Here is a 16,575-nt window from a genome sequence, read left to right as displayed (position 1 = left end):
ACAAACCAAAAAGGAATAATCTCACCGAATGATGAAGTTCTAAAATGAGTCCAGTAAACAAAGCAATGATGTTGAATGTAGAAGGTTGAGGGAAAAAATGAAATTGTTGAAAATGGTAAGCTGGTCTGGTTGTGATGGGTTGAATGGTGTAACAGTTAATTAGGAACAAATCAGAAGACTTAGAACATGGAGACTGCCACACACAAAAGCAACAAACACTAAACAGACCTCAAATCTACAGCTAAACTTAAACAAGCAACAGTGAACAAAGAAAAGTGTTTAGACAAAGTGCAAAAATCAGAAAGGATGCACCATGTTTATCTAAATAGTTGAAATACACTGAGATTAAGTTTCAAAATGCTGGTGTTTGGTAAAGGGTTTCCTCAGACTAAGGGAGTCTCCCTCCAGCTCTAACTAGCCAGCCTTTGAACAGGTGCTGGCTTCTTACAAGCTCTGTGATTAAAGGAGTGGAGATTTGAATGAGCCAATGGGGAGAGAGGATGAACAGAGAAGGTTTGCATTTAGGGGCAAGTTTAGCAGAAAACTTTCCAGAGGCATCAGATAAGGGGTGAGATCTTATCCAGACTAACTCACCTTCTTCATACTGACCGTGTGCTCTCTGGGAGTGGTAATTCCGAGCTTGATATATCTGAGCTTTGAAAACATGATTCCTCACCTCTTCTGCAATCTGCTGCTGGCGATCTAGCAGTTGGTAGGGATCGGTGGATGGAGCAGGAGCAACAGCGACTTATCGGTCCAATGGGCCTTTGATGTTTCTTCCGAGAGCTAGTACTGCAGTGGTTTCATGTTTGGTGGTGTTGAGAGTGAAACGGAACACAGGTAGCCACTGATCCCACAGCTAATGGTTTTTCCCTACGAAGGAGGCAACCATGGTCTTTAAGGTCTTTAAGGACTCTTCAGGTTTTGCACACCTCCTTGAGTAGCTGGCTCGTGAACTGAGGTCCATGGTCTGATAGAATGTGTTGCGGAGTTCCCCATCTGGTGAAGATTTTTCTTGGCAGTTTTACTGTCCCGCAAGGGAAACAACTCAACCCACTTTGTAAAGTAATCAACTATGACAAGGATTTAAGTATTACCTTTTTTACTTCTAGGCAAAGGTCCCATTAGGTCCAGACCCAGCATCTCTCCGGGCTCCTTGACCATAGAGGAAAAAGTAAATTGTTGCAGTCGAAGAGTCCAGCGGGTCAGTCTGAAATAGGTTTTTGGGTTATTGAATGCCCAGGAGAGTGCAGCGTAGTCAGTGACAATCTCAAACTCTCGCCAAGATAAGCACCAACTAAGATGTAGCTTTATAGTAAACTAATGTGATCCATCTGTGTCTGTCCATTTGCGTTTCCTTCCATATGATGATGTAGATATCCTTCTGCCTGGTGTTAATGGCTGAAGTGTAATGCTGGCTCCTGGGATCAGCTTTTTTTGCCTCCCTAGCACATCAGCACACACAACGGCTATGATGTTGGCTCCGGGGATCAACAACAATGTGGTCTCCTCAGCACATCAGCATGACGACCGTCTGGATTGAGCTAAGTAGGGTACATCTCTGGGGTCTTCAAGTGGGCACCTTCCATCCTCGGTGTTTCGTTGAGTAGCCCACGACACCTCAAGAGGGCTCGATGGTGATTCTGGTGACCCAGCATCACCCCCCTCCGTCAGGGATGGACTGGGACTAAAAAACGGCCCTGGACTTTGACCCAGACCGGCCCACCACAACCGGCCCATGGATACTCCACCGCCCCCGCCCCGCCAACGCACGCACGTTCACACACCAGCCTCTAATACCACCACCTAGCTGCATCACAGCTATTGTTGTACACTAATGCAGTACTATTTTCAGAGTGCTACAGAACACACACACTCTGTACACTGTTATAAGAACACATACTGAATTGTCATGATTGCCTCCTCTTGCGAACCTGCTCTCTATGAGCAAATTTTCAATATCTGCTTTGGAGGCCCTTAAAACATACGCCTCAGCACTACTTCTGTGCATGTTGCTCTTCTCATGCTCTTCTACTCTTTGGTGAATATGTTTCCAATCTGTCATAGGTAGCAGTGTGGAGTAGTGGTTAGGGCTCTGGACTCTTCACCGGAGGGTCGTGGGTTCAAATCCCGGTGGGAACACTGCTGCTGTACCCTTGAGCAAGGTACTTTACCTAGCTCCAGTAAAAACCCAACTGTATAAATGGGTAATTGTATGTAAAAATAATGTGATATCTTGTAACAGGTGTAAGTCGCCCTGGATAAGGGCGTCAGCTAAGAAATAAATAATAATAATAATAATAATTCCACTCATGAAAATACTGCTGTTGGTGGGCTTGGCAAATGCCATACAAATTTAACAGTATAAAGCATGGCTTCCTTCACTGTATGACAGCCATTTTCGATTGGTGCCATCTTTAAAACAGAACCCCTTCTGCACCACAGGGCTTTTTGATTTCTGTTGAGGGTGGAAACTAAAAAACACGTTTAGGTCATCTGACTTGGGTCTCTTGAAATAATCAAAAGTTGGGCTGACATCCTGGCTCTCCCTGACTCTCTCTTCCACTGCAGCTGAACTGCAGTGGATATGAATTAATGAATAAACTAATTAATTATAAAGGCCCAATATTTTGACAAAATACAAAAACACAGCAGCAGCCCCACCATTTGATCAAATGAATGAATGAATGAATAATAATAATAAACCTTTATTTGTATAGCAGGAATGGGGCTGGAGAAAAGTAGCTTAGCACTAAAATTCAGTTGTAATTCATAGTTGTTTTAGCTACAGATTATAAATATAGCAACATAGTGGAAACACTAGCTTATAGTCAGGCTGAATCATCATGAATTTAATTAATAAAAGGCGGCTGTGCCGTGTCAAGGACTGACTAATGTAAACCTGTTGAATGTAATGTAAAAATGCAGATTTCCGCCTAAACAGACATACCCAAAAGTAATTATTTATCATGAGAGGGCCATACACAATAACTAGTAATGCTACATACGCCAAGAAAGATTAAAATCTCACCTTTCTGATAAAAATAGTTATAAATTGCTGAGGTGTACTCAGTTTTGAGGACACAAGCTCAAGTACATAGTAAAAATATGATGAAAATATGAAATATCATATATGGTGTAGTTCCTATTCAACAAAAGTTGAGGAATAGGGCTTGAAATGACTGATATGGCTGGCATGTACATTAATCAACAAACTATCTGGCTGGAATCATGTTACTGGTACAGTTAGTTAGCCTAGTTAGCTAGCATAATATTGATGTTGTGTTATCTGTCTCCCTCCCTGCCCTGGCTCCCCATTGCCTACCGCTTCGGCTGCAGCCGTTGCACTGACTTTGCTTGTGCTAGACTCTCAATCGTCGTCGGCTATGCTGTCACTGTCTCCTTCTTCTGCTACTACTCTAGTTTGAACCAGGGGTGTGGCATCCTCCTCGGCATGGACTACTACATGCATGTTGTTGGCATTGGCACTACTAACAGCACTACTACCGAATAAGTCAGTTAACTTCCTACATTTGGCTGCATCTGACTCAAGGGACTTTACTTTTTTCTCCCTTAACTTTTCAGCCCAACCTTTGCGTTTTTTACTGTGTTGCTTTTCCATGATGTTTTCCAAAACTGAAGTGGACTTCCCTTGATAGCTACCTACATCAATGTCTCGTGGCTATGTCACTGTCAGTGTGTGTGTGTGTGTGTGTGTGTGAGAGGGAAGGGGGCGGGGTTAAGGGCTGCAGCCGCTGCACAGAGGGAGAAATGTGACCAACATCTGCCAACATTCTCCAATCTCTAGCAGCTTCCAGTTGTCCTTTTCTTGGCAGTTGCTTGCCTGGGATAATGGAATGTTGTCTTTTGGGTGTAATGTTTTGATGGAACTGGTGTCAACTTATTGGGCATGTTACGCTTGTCTTCCAATGCTAAGGCCAAACATCGTAGCACCTGGTCATGGCGCCAAGTAAACCGTCCTTGGCTAAGAGCCACCTTACATCCTGAACACAAAGAACACAAGGGATCCTCTCCTACCCTTTAGGTTCTGTGGTGATGGGAGAACATCATATGTTGACCTGATTCGAAAATGATCCTGCTCTGTTCCATTGTCCATAGGTCTTGCCAGCCGATCTTGCATTGTTCCACACTCTCCCATCTCATCCATTCTCCCTGCTTGGCCTGGGAAACGGCCTTTACGCACCTCATCCTCTCCTCTCCTCCTGCTTTTGCACCTCGTTGACTTCCTCCATTGAGCTAGGGCTGCCTTGTGCCATGTAGGAGGAGTTGAACTGAGACCAAGACCCCCTCTTCCATGCTGAACTTGCCCCATGATATCACCGATTCGAAGGGCAGCCTTTGCATCCTCCACAGCTTTCTTTGCCTCCCACTTTCTTCCAGTTTTCAACACAGATGCTGGCTTCCTTACGCATTTGTCGCATGACTCTACTAATGTAATTTCCAGTCTGACCTTGGCACACTTCAACTCCTAGGTTAGAGCGGAGACTGGTAGCTGCAGTATTCCTTTACCTTAAAGTCCCACTCTGCTGAGGCAGCCTGGAACTCCCAACCATTTCCTGATGTATGAACTAATTAAAGCTTCCAGCTTCTCTACTGTTGTCAAAGAAACCTTTTACTCAGTCAGTGGCCACAGCAGCCTCGGCAGTAGACCAAACTGAAAGCATCAGAGTTTTTAGTTTGCCTGGTAAAGCGCTGCTGTCTATGCTCTGCAATACCTTCCACTGCTTGTTGTCTAACTTCTCCCACACAAACTGTGTGCTTTAGATCCTCGTCGTACCATCTCCCAAGACTCTTCTCTGGCTTCTCAGACACTGTTAGTATTGCCTCACCATTAATGTAGAACATTTTATCTACTACTTTACCTTTAATTATAGAGATGCTCCTTGATTTAGTGGGCTTGAATTGCATTCATGCCCATTCAATGCTATTGGTTAATTTGCCCAATAACCAATTAGTGCAGGCTACTGTTGTAGTCATGGTTGTCATGTCATCCATGTATGCTCGAATTGGTGGTAGTCGCATTCCAGAAGCCAAGCATTCTCCTCCTACTACCCATTTTGATGCCCTAATGATTACTTCCATTGCCATGGTAAAAGCCAGTGGAGAAATGGTGCATCCTGCCATTATTCCAACCTCTAGGCATTGCCATGTAGTGCTGAATTCTGAAGTTGAAAAACTAATTGCAAGTCTCCAAAGTAGGCTTTCACTAAATTTGTTATAGTCATCGGTACACTGAAAAAATCAAATGCTTCCCAAAGATCATGTGGCACTGAACCATATGCATTAGACAAATCCTGGAATGTCACATGGAGCTCCTTCCTCTCCTTTTTAGCTGATTGAATTTGTTGCCAGATCACATTGATGTGTTCTAAGCATCCTGGGAAACCTGGAATGCCCACTTTTTGTATTGAAGTGTCAATGAAGCAGTTCTTTAATAGGTAAGTTGACAATCTCTGAGCAACAATGCTGAAGAAATTCTTGCCTTCTACGTTTAATAGGGAAATAGGGCGAAACTGACTGATGCTTGTAGAATCTTTTTCTTTAGGTATAAAGACTCCACCTGCTCAGCGCCATGCTCTTGGTACAACCTGTTTTTCCCATTCCACTTTCATCAGTTTCCACAGGATTCGTAGAACTCCTGAAGCACTCTTGTACACTCTTTTTGTAGCGTTTCCGTTGGCGCTCAGCTCTGCGCAATGTTGTAAGCTTGTCTTTTATGACCCTTTGTAACAGATTGAGTCCCTCCTTCTGACTTTGTTCTGCTCTTCTCCATTGCTTCCTCAGCTGTCTCCTTTCTCTAACTAAGCGTTCAATCTCCTGCTGCCGTCTAGACTTTCCAGGAATAGTTTGTACTTTTTCCTTCCTTTTTTCAACTCCAAACCTCTCCCTTCCATATGCGTAGATGATGTCCCCAAATTTATCTGGGTTGATTAGTTCTCTTATTAATAATATTTAATAATATTTAATTGACGTGTTACAAAGATCGAGGATTTACTATGAACACACATACACACACTAGACACAAGGAATGTTTAATCAATAGTAGTATTCAATATTAAACAGAAATCAGAAAAGTCAGAAAGTAAATCTCTTAGTCCCTAAGCACAAAACACAAGTCAAAAGCTTTCACTGCAAACTCACCCACCTGTCCCTTTAAGTAGGGTCAGTAGCCTAACCAGGTTAAAACTTCAATCCCCATAGTTCCTTGCAAACTTCCTCTGTTCATCCTCTCTCCCCATTTTTAAACTTAACCTCAGTGTATTTCAACTATTTAGATAAAACTGGTGCATCCTTTCTGAATTTTTCACTTTGTCTAAACTCTTTGTTCTCTGTTGCTTGTTTTAGTTTAGCTGTAGATTCGAGGTCTGTTTAGTGTTTGTTGTTTTTGTGTTTGGCAGTCTCCTCTTTTTTTGTAACCATATGTTACACCATTCAACCCATCACAACCAGAGCACCTTAACATTTTCAACGATCTCAGTTTTTTCGTCAACCTTCTACATTCAACGTCATTGCTTTGTTTACTGGACTCATTTCGGGACTTCATCATTCAGTGAGGTGAGTCCTTTTATTTGATACTTTGGTTTCCAGTATTTTTTTGGTTTTGTTATTTTGTTACTTTGTATGGATTTCAATTACACTGCTACTACTGGACTTGGCCTACCTGTCATTCTCCCACCGTTGCCATAGAGACTGTTTACTGTAATTGTTTCCATAAGTCATTGTTTTTCATTGGTAATTATTTTACTTACCTGCACCTTTACTTACTTACCTGCTCTCTACAGTTATCTATTTTCTTTCTTATCATTCTGTTATATACCCACTTGTATTTTGTTTTGTTCATTTTTTTATTTGTTGATATTATTGTTCACAACAATAAACCGGTTGTTCATGAAATTGGCACATCTGATGTCCCTGCGTTTGCTGTGTGTCACTCTTACTGACTTGTTTGATAATATTAAATAGGGCCAGTAATATCTCCTTCGGGAGGACAGTGCAGCTGCCTTTCGGTTGTGCAGAGTGACCGTTACACAGTTATACAGAAGGATTTTTAATGTAATACTTGAGTATATTTTGGTAATGAGTTGATGTATACACTAGTTATGTATTTATTTATTTGTTTTATTTTCAGTTACAGGGACAATGTTATGTAAGGGGAGACTCTGTCTAAGTTAAACAGGGGATCTTGTGTAAGTTTGTAATCTTCCACCACACTTATTTCTTCAGCTCTTTTTCACATACGCATTTTGCTTCATATGTACAAATCATTTAGATCATGCTCTCGGGGATACTTTTAGTTCACGAAAACTCCCCTTTCTAATTGTGAAAGGGTTCTATCTGCTCAAACTGTGCGAAAATGATGTCTCTTACAATTGGAGACACCCCATACAAATCACGAAAGAGAAGATTCTTCAACTTTAGAATTGTGTCATGTGTTCCATGCATGGGATGAATATAGGATAAGGATGGAATATTTACAACTCTTCTTTCTCATAAGTGAATTGTATTCAGAGTGTCAGTTAATTTATCGATGTGTTTATATAAGTGAAAAGATTGGACAGCCTGGCTTTCACCGATCCTCTTCCCATTGTCTAGAGAGTTTTGTGTTTCTTTGTTGTCCAGGTGCCAATTCCAAGTTCATTGCTAGAGCTTTCTCGCTCTCGGGAGCCCTGCAGCCTAATGCCTCCTCTCCACATTTCTTCCTGACAGATATCATCTGCACATTATAACCGTCTACTGTCCTCAGGCTGTAGTTTGAGTCAGGGAAAAACGGGGGCTAACTTTGTGCTGGTGCTAACAGATCACAAGCTAGCATGTATTCTTCATTTTAAAAAGAGGCTTCAATAACAGGGATTGTGTGCTGAGACTGATGATTGGATGTCAAGCCTCTTGCATGTATTTGAAGACTAATATTCAGTGATATAGAGGATAATCCATGAATGTTAATGGAGTGCTGTAGTTACTCCACAAATTAAGATTAAGATATTATTGAGTATTCTGTTTATATAACAAGTATAATGTATGAATAAACCAAAATTAAATTTCAGGATTGTGTTTTTTTTTTTTAATAAATTAAGCTCTGTATCAAAATATAATGTGTATGTGTGTGTGTATATATATATATATATATATATATATATATATATATATATATATATATATATATATATAATCATCATCATCTTCAGCCTTTTTCAATCCACTGCTGGATGAAGGCCTCCCCAACATTCTTTCACAAAAGCCTGTCTGCTGCGTCCCTCATCCACGTTGCTCTGGCGTGTTTCCTAATTTCATCTTGCCATCTTCCTGGAGGTCTTCTTCTTGGTCGCTTTCTATCTCTTGGATATATACAGACGTGCTCAAATTTGTTGGTACCCCTCCACAAAAAACGAAGAATGCACAATTTTCTCTGAAATAACTTGAAACTGACAAAAGTAATTGGCATCCACCATTGTTTATTCCATATTTAATAGAAATCAGACTTTGCTTTTGATTTTTTATTCAACATAATATTGTAAATAAAAAAAAACATGAAAATGGCATGGACAAAAATGATGGGACCGCTAACCTAATATTTTGTTGCACAACCTTTAGAGGCAATCACTGCAATCAAACGTTTTCTGTAGCTCTCAATGAGACTTCTGCACCTGTTAACAGGTAGTTTGGCCCACTCTTCCTGAGCAAACTGCTCCAGCTGTCTCAGGTTTGATGGGTGCCTTCTCCAGACTGCATGTTTCAGCTCTTTCCATAGATGTTCGATAGGATTCAGATCAGGACTCATAGAAGGCCACTTCAGAATTGTCCAATGTTTTGTTCTTATCCAATCTTGGGTGCTTTTAGCTGTGTGTTTTGGATCATTATCCTGTTGGAGGACCCATGACCTGCGACTGAGACGGAGCTTTCTGACACTGGGCAGTACGTTTCGTTCCAGAATGCCTTGATAGTCTTGAGATTTCATTGTGCCCTGCACAGATTCAAGGCACCCTGTGCCAGGCGCAGCAAAGCAGCCCAAAAACATAACCGAGCCTCCTCCATGTTTCACTGTAGGTATGGTGTTCTTTTCTTTGAAAGCTTCATTTTTTTGTCTGTGAACATAGAGCTGATGTGACTTGCCAAAAAGCTTCAGTTTTGACTCATCTGTCCAAAGGACCTTCTCCCAGATTGTGGCTTGTCAATATGCATTTTAGCAAATTCCAGTCTGGCTTTTTTATGTTTTTCTTTCAAAAGTGGAGTCCTCCTGGGTCTTCTTCCATGGAGCCCACTTTCGCTCAAAAAGCGACGGATGGTGCGATCAGAAACTGACGTACTTTCACCTTGGAGTTCAGCTTGTATCTCTTTGGCAGTTATCCTTGGTTCTTTTTCTACCATTTGCACTATCCTTCTGTTCAATCTGGGGTCGATTTTCCTCTTGCGGCCGCGCCCAGGGAGGTTGGCTACAGTTCCATGGACCTTAAACTTCTTAATAATATTTGCAACTGTTGTCACAGGAACATCAAGCTGCTTGGAGATGGTCTTGTAGCCTTTACCTTTACCATGCTTGTCTATTATTTTCTTTCTGATCTCCTCAGAACTCTCTCCTTTGCTTTCTCTGGTCCATGTTCAGTGTGGTGCACACAATGATACCAAACAGCACAGTGACTACTTTTCTCCATTTAAATAGGCTGAATGACTGATTACAAGATTGGAGACATGTGTGATACTAATTAAATAAACTAATTAGTTTGAAATATCACTATAAGCCAATTATTTATTATCTTTTCTAAGGGGTACCAACAAATGTGTCCAGGCCATTTTAGAATATCTTTGTAGAATAAGCAATAATTCATCTCTTTTCACAGCTTCTTTGCTTTATTCTATGACATACCAAAGGCATGCAAGTATACATGATAAAATAGCTTTTAATTTCATCACTTTTCAGGAGGGATGAAGCATTATTTCAATGAGCTGTAAGGGTACCAACAAATTTGAGAACGTCTGTATATATATATATATATATATATATACATACAGTGCCTTGCATAAGTATTCACCCCCCTGGACTTTTCCACATTTTGTAGTGTTACAACCTGGAATTAAAATGGACTTAATTAGGATTTTTTGACACTGATCTAAACAAAATAGTCCATAATGTCGAAGTGGGGAAAAAATCTACATAAGTCTTGATTGCATAAGTATTCACCCCCTTTGTTGTGACACCCCTAAATAAGCTCTGGTGCAACCAATTGCCTTCAGAAGTCACATAATTAATTGAATGGAGTCCACCTGTGTGCAATTAAAGTGTCACATGATCTCAGATTAAATACACCTGTTTCTGGAAGGCCCCAGAGTTTGTTAGAGAGCATATTTATACAAACAGCATCATGAAGACCAAGGAGCTATCAAAACAAGTCCGGGATAAAGTTCTGGAGAAACACCAATCAGGGTTGGGTTATAAAAAAATGTCCCAAACTTTGAACACCCCCCAGAGCACAGTTAAATCCATTATTAAAAAATGGAAAGAATATGGCACAACCACGACTCTGCCTAGAGAAGGCCGTCCACCAAAACTCAGTGACCAGGTAATTAGGGCATTAGTCAGAGCAAGCACAAGGCCAATGGTAACTCTGAAGGAGCTGGAGAGGATCCACAGTTAAGATGGAAGAAACCGTCCATGGGACAACTATAACCCGGACGCTCCACAAAGCTGGGCTTTATGGAAGAGTGGCGAGAAGAAAGCCATTGCTGAAAAAAACCCATATCAAAACCCATTTGGATTTTGCCAAAATGCATGTGGGAGACACAGCAAACATGTGGAAAAGGGTTCTCTGGTCTGACCCTAAACACACAGCCAAAGCTACACTGGTGTGGTTTAAAAACAAGAACCTGAATGTCTTAGAAGGGCCCAGTCAAAGCCCAGACCTCAATCTGATTGAGAATCTGTGGCAAGACTTGAAAATTGCTGTTCACCAACGGTCCCCATCCAACTTGACAGAGCTTGAGCAATTTTGCCAAGAAGAATGGGCAAAAATTGCAGGATCCAGATGTGCAAAGCTGGTAGAGACTTACCCAAAAAGACTCACAGCTGTAATTGCTGCCAAAGGTGCTTCTACCAAGTATTGACTCAGGGGGGTGAATACTTATGCAACCAACAAATGTCTTTTTTTTTGTTTAATTAACTTTTGTGTCACAATAAAAAAATATTTTGCACCTTCAAAGTGTTAAGTATGTTGTGTAAATCAAATGGTAAAAATCCCAATTAAATCTATTTTAATTCCAGGTTGTAACACTACAAAATGTGGAAAAGTCCAAGGTGGGTGAATACTTATGCAAGGCACTGTGTGTGTATATATATATATATATATATATATATATATATATATATATATATATATATATATATATATATACACTGTATATGTTGTGACAAAGTGCATGGCATTGTCATTGAAGGAAGATATATAGGGCCGCGTATAAGGCACAGCCTATATCCTATGTAAAAAAAATTGTGGAAGGAAAATGTAGTCCTGATGGTCTAAGCCGAACAGCCTAACTACATTCCCCAGAATACCTGGACTAGAATGGGCCAGTCTGCAATTACCCAGGGTTGAGTAATTGGTTTCACCTGTATTAAAAGGTTGATATTTAAGCAGGGCTAAAAACCCTGTTCAGGTCTCTCTCGTTGGGTGCTAGACAGAAGCTGAGGTGTTGAAAGGTCCTCCTGGAAATGTCTATAAAGGTAACCATTATATATTGAATCCATATAAGGTTTTTTTTGTTGTTTTGAAGAAGCCGGTAAGCAGCTTAGCTGCCCGGTTGTTAGATAGTGAACCATCACAGTTTAGTTAGTAACTCCAAGACGGAGCTAGGCTTTTGTTTTGTTTGTTTGCTGTTTTGTTAAAGTTTTGTGAATAAAGATACAGGCACTGACCTGTTTAAACAACAAATACTACGATTGACATCTTCTTTTACACTAGAGGACGGGGCTAAAAGTTCTGAATAAGACTGATACTCTGTCCAACAGCACCAGAGTTGTCACTATATATATATATATATATATATATATATATATATATATATATATATATATATATATATATTGGTGTTCGATATGAAAAAGTAAAACTGGTGTCTTTTTAAAACTCAAAAGTTAAAAGCACCCCTGTGGCTTCTTTTGAACCCTCAAAGATGTTTTCTCTCTAGGTACAGCTGCTACACCACAGTGTAACCAATAACCCATTCCCCTTTAACACTTTGTCTCAGTGAATGTAAGAAATACAATTAATAGTAACTTAAAGGAAATCAAATAAGTATAGTAACCATGATTTAAAACTATGTTCTCACTTCATATTAACACTAGCAACGTTTGCCATTAAAGCAACTGCCTTGCGATTAGCCACTGCCTAATTGCTTTCTTCTGATGTACTGCAGTATCACTTTAATGGTCGAGCTGCAGCCCAACCATGTGTCCTAGGCAGTAGGAAGCAACTCTGTATATATGTTATATCCATTGGATTTGATCAAATCTATAAATCCCAAATGGAAATAAAGCACCAAAAGATTTTGGTAGATTACATTGCATTAATAGCTGTATTTATAACTATGGTTCCTGCTACCCTTTTGGTCTTAGTAGCTTACTGGTACTTTTTAAAAGCAGTACTTTCTGTTCTGTATATTGTAGTAACATAGTTACCAATACTTACCATTAAGAACTTATCTGTTCTGTGTACACAGTAGTAATGACCATTTGTTAATACTTACCTTGTAAGAGCAGTAGTTTGTCTTTAATTGACTTATAACACTGACTCCGTGTGTTGTGTAGTGTATTCAGATCTACTTTCTGTTATGCATTATTCTCAACTTGGAGAATCACTTTAAATGAAGATCAAAGCCTTTCACCCTTCACAAACAACTGTGAAATTCCATAGAAATTGGCTTTCAAACAACATATTGTTACTGATGTGGTTACATGGTAACAGCATGATATGTGCTATTTTTATATGATCACACAGTTTATCCGCCAGTAGTTACCAAGTAAGATCATAGTCGTATGTGCTGTAATCTAAAGTACTACCAAGATTTCTATTTCTAATAGATTTTAAATCCTAGGTTTCCATCACTTGGATTTTGTTTAAACAAATAACCATAATGTGTCTGTTCTAGTTCCAGAGCTTTAATAAGTGAGATTTCCTCCACATCAGTTAACAAAACCCTAAAGAGATAATCCCCTTGGAAGCGCCTATAATCACACAAGCAAACGAAGGAGCTGAGCAGCCTCCTACCCTGATCTCTTGGTTTTCATTGTCCTGTGTGACTGTGCTCGCATGCATGTTGAAACCCATTGCCACTGAGCGCTATTAAACAATTAAAAGTAATTATTTTGGTATCCAAGGTAGCTGTAATCTGCTTTGAAGTGGGAGCTTGGAAAGAATGAAGATGTGATAAGTTTTATTTATTATTATTATTATTATTATTATTATTATTATTATTATTATTATTACTACTACTACTACTACTACTACTACTACTACTACTACTACTACTACTACTACTACTAATAATAATAATAATAATAATAATAATAATAATAATAATAGAGGGGTAAGAAAAACTATTTATGTGTAGCTTTGGTTATGCAGCAGAATATTTATGCTGTTATGTTATGAAGGTTAGCTTTGGTCTTGACTGTTTTCTAAGAGCAGAGTCTTTATGGTTCAATGTGTATTTTTTTCCCCCCAGAACTTCAAGAGGCCTCAACCTCTAAGATGAAGTTTCTCCTGAGATTTGGTTCACCAGTTTTTTTACATTTTTCTATTTCCTCTCTCCTATAGCAGACCCCACCAGGACTTGACTCTATCCCACCTGCCAACTAACTCATTGGGACCTTTCCTTTTTGGTGCTTACAAATGTTTCCTTTGACAAATATATATAGCAGAGTTTTATTTAAATGGCCTGTCGCTCTTATTTTAGTCACACATAGGCAAGACAACAGATCTGCCTGGAGTTCAACTGGCCAGTGTAAGACTGCAGAAATAACTTACATTTCACAAGGAGCAGTTACATCACTTTTGTGGGCTTATTTTGGAATCGTAGAGGAATGGTCACGTATTGCCTATTAAAACTTGCAGTCTATGACATGTCAACTCCAGATACCTATGTGGACCACCGCTTGGCAGTTTTCTTTTAATTAGGCCTGGAAGTTTTTTTAAATACTGTATGTAGCGTGTCTCATACAAAGTGGGGGTCAGACACTCATTTCACAAAATAAAATTTGAGGGCTTAAAACATGCTCATCAAACCATTGGAAAGAGTTTGCTATACTTCAGTATAATTGGCAGGGTTTCCTCGTGTCTTCTTCCAACACTATATGCACTGATTGTCCAGCAGGTGGCGAGGTAGGTATACACTTATGGTTAGTTCTGGGTGTAACCAAGAAGGGAGGCCGTTTTCCAGGTGATTTGAGTAAGACACTGAATACATTTGAAGCTACTTGTGGTAAGTAATTGTAGACATTCAGAAATACTTAGTCAGAAAGTTTGTCATTTAAGTTTCTACATAGACCACTGGGGTTGAAGCCATAATGAACAATAGTTTGTGGTGTGGTTGTGAAGATGGGGAGGAGGAAAGGTTGATTCTGATTGTCAAGATTTGACCTTGAAGCAAGTGCAAAGGCAAAGGTACATGAGACCATTTTGATGGTAAAAACTTAGAAGAAACTTAAGTTGCAAGAAGCAGTTCAATGATTGTTTCTGAATAGTTTCATGTTGGTTTTAATCATGACAGTAAAATTATTTTGTTCCTCCCTGAAAAATTTGAACTTTCTTCAAAATAATCAATTGGTAGCAATCAATGGTCTGCTCAACAATGAAGTAAAAGACTTTAAACACTTGTTTTTGTCTTTTGGAAATCAATGTGCAAAAAACCCTAACCCTCAGACAATACATTACACTGGTTGAGTTTACCTGTAATTGTTCAGTTACTTGTAGTTGACAGTACCCACTATGTAATATATACACTACCAGTCAAAAGTTTTAGAACACCCCCATTTTTCCAGTTACCAAAAACTGAAAAATAATGTACATTTCAGAGTTATACAAAAAGGCCTTTTTCAGGGAACAAGTAATGGTTACAGCTGTTCTGCAGCAATGAAAGTAAATTAAGCCTTGAAAGTTGATGCTAACAATTCCTACAGGTGTCCCAACTTTTGTTGATTACTTACAAACCCTCTGTCTGTATAAAAGCAGTGTTGGAACAGACTGTGTTACTACACCCTCTTAAGCATTATTTGGACAGTATTGTACTGCAGGAAGTAGTATATTGCTCTCATAATGGCGAGAAAAAGGCAATTAACAAAGACAGACAGACCATTATAACCCTTAAAAGTGTAGGTCTTTCCTTTAGAGAAATTGCAAAGAAAGCCAAGGTGTCAGTGAGTACAGTTTCCTACACCATCAAAAGGCACTTGGAAACTGGAGGAAACTCTGACAGGAAGAGGTCTGGCAGACCCAAAGCCACAAACAGAATCAGAAGACATGTTTCTGAGAGTCAACAGCTTGCGTGATAGGCGGCTCACAGGACAACAGCTTAAAGAACAGCTTAACACTGGTCGAAGTAAGCAAGTCTCAGTTTCAACTGTGAAGAGAAGACTTCGAGCTGCAGGTTTGACAGGTCGAGTGGCAGTAAGAAAGCCATTGCTAAGATGGCAAAATAAGAAAAAGAGGCTTGCCTGGGCCATGAAGTACGCCAGTGGACTACTGAAGACTGGAAGAAGGTCTTATGGACCGATGAATCAAAATTTGAAATCTTCGGTTCATCACGCAGGGTTTTTGTACGCCGTCGAGTAGGCGAAAGGATGGTTCCTCGGTGTGTGACACCAACTGTCAAACATGGAGGAGGAAGCCTGATGGTCTGGGGCTCTTTTGCTTTTTCCAGAGTCGGCGACTTGCACAGAGTGAGTGGCACCCTGAACCAAAACTGCTACCACAGCATTTTGCAGCGCCATGCAATACCCTCAGGTATACGCCTAGTTGGTCAAGGGTTCATCCTACAGCAAGATAATGACCCAAAACATACCTCCAGGCTATGTCAGAACTACCTTAGAAGAAAAGAACAAGACGGTAGGCTTCAAATCATGGAATGGCCAGCACAGTCTCCAGACTTAAACCCCATTGAGCTGGTTTGGGATGAACTGGACAGAAGGGTGAAAGCAAAGCAACCTACAAGTGCAACACATTTGTGGGAACTTCTGCAACGGTGTTGGGAAGAACTTTCCGAACAATATTTGATTCCAATTGTAGAAAGAATGCCACGAGTGTGTTCGGCTGTTATATCTGCAAAAGGTGGCTACTTTGATGAGTCAAAAATTTAGATGAAATTTTGTTAAACAAAACGATTCCATGATTTCTTTTTATCTCCAATTGTTTATTTGTTCTATGCTTTAATTTCAGAGTACACTGAGACATTAAACTGTGTAAATTTCAATAAAAACTGGAAAAATGGAGGTGTTCTAAAACTTTTGACCGGTAGTGTATATTGTGTATCATTGGAAATAATATGGATTCTAAATTCATGTTTTAATTC

This window comes from Acipenser ruthenus, chromosome 19 (assembly GCF_902713425.1).
Source record: "Acipenser ruthenus chromosome 19, fAciRut3.2 maternal haplotype, whole genome shotgun sequence".
Taxonomy (NCBI): domain Eukaryota; kingdom Metazoa; phylum Chordata; class Actinopteri; order Acipenseriformes; family Acipenseridae; genus Acipenser; species Acipenser ruthenus.
This window is presented reverse-complemented; position numbering follows the sequence as displayed.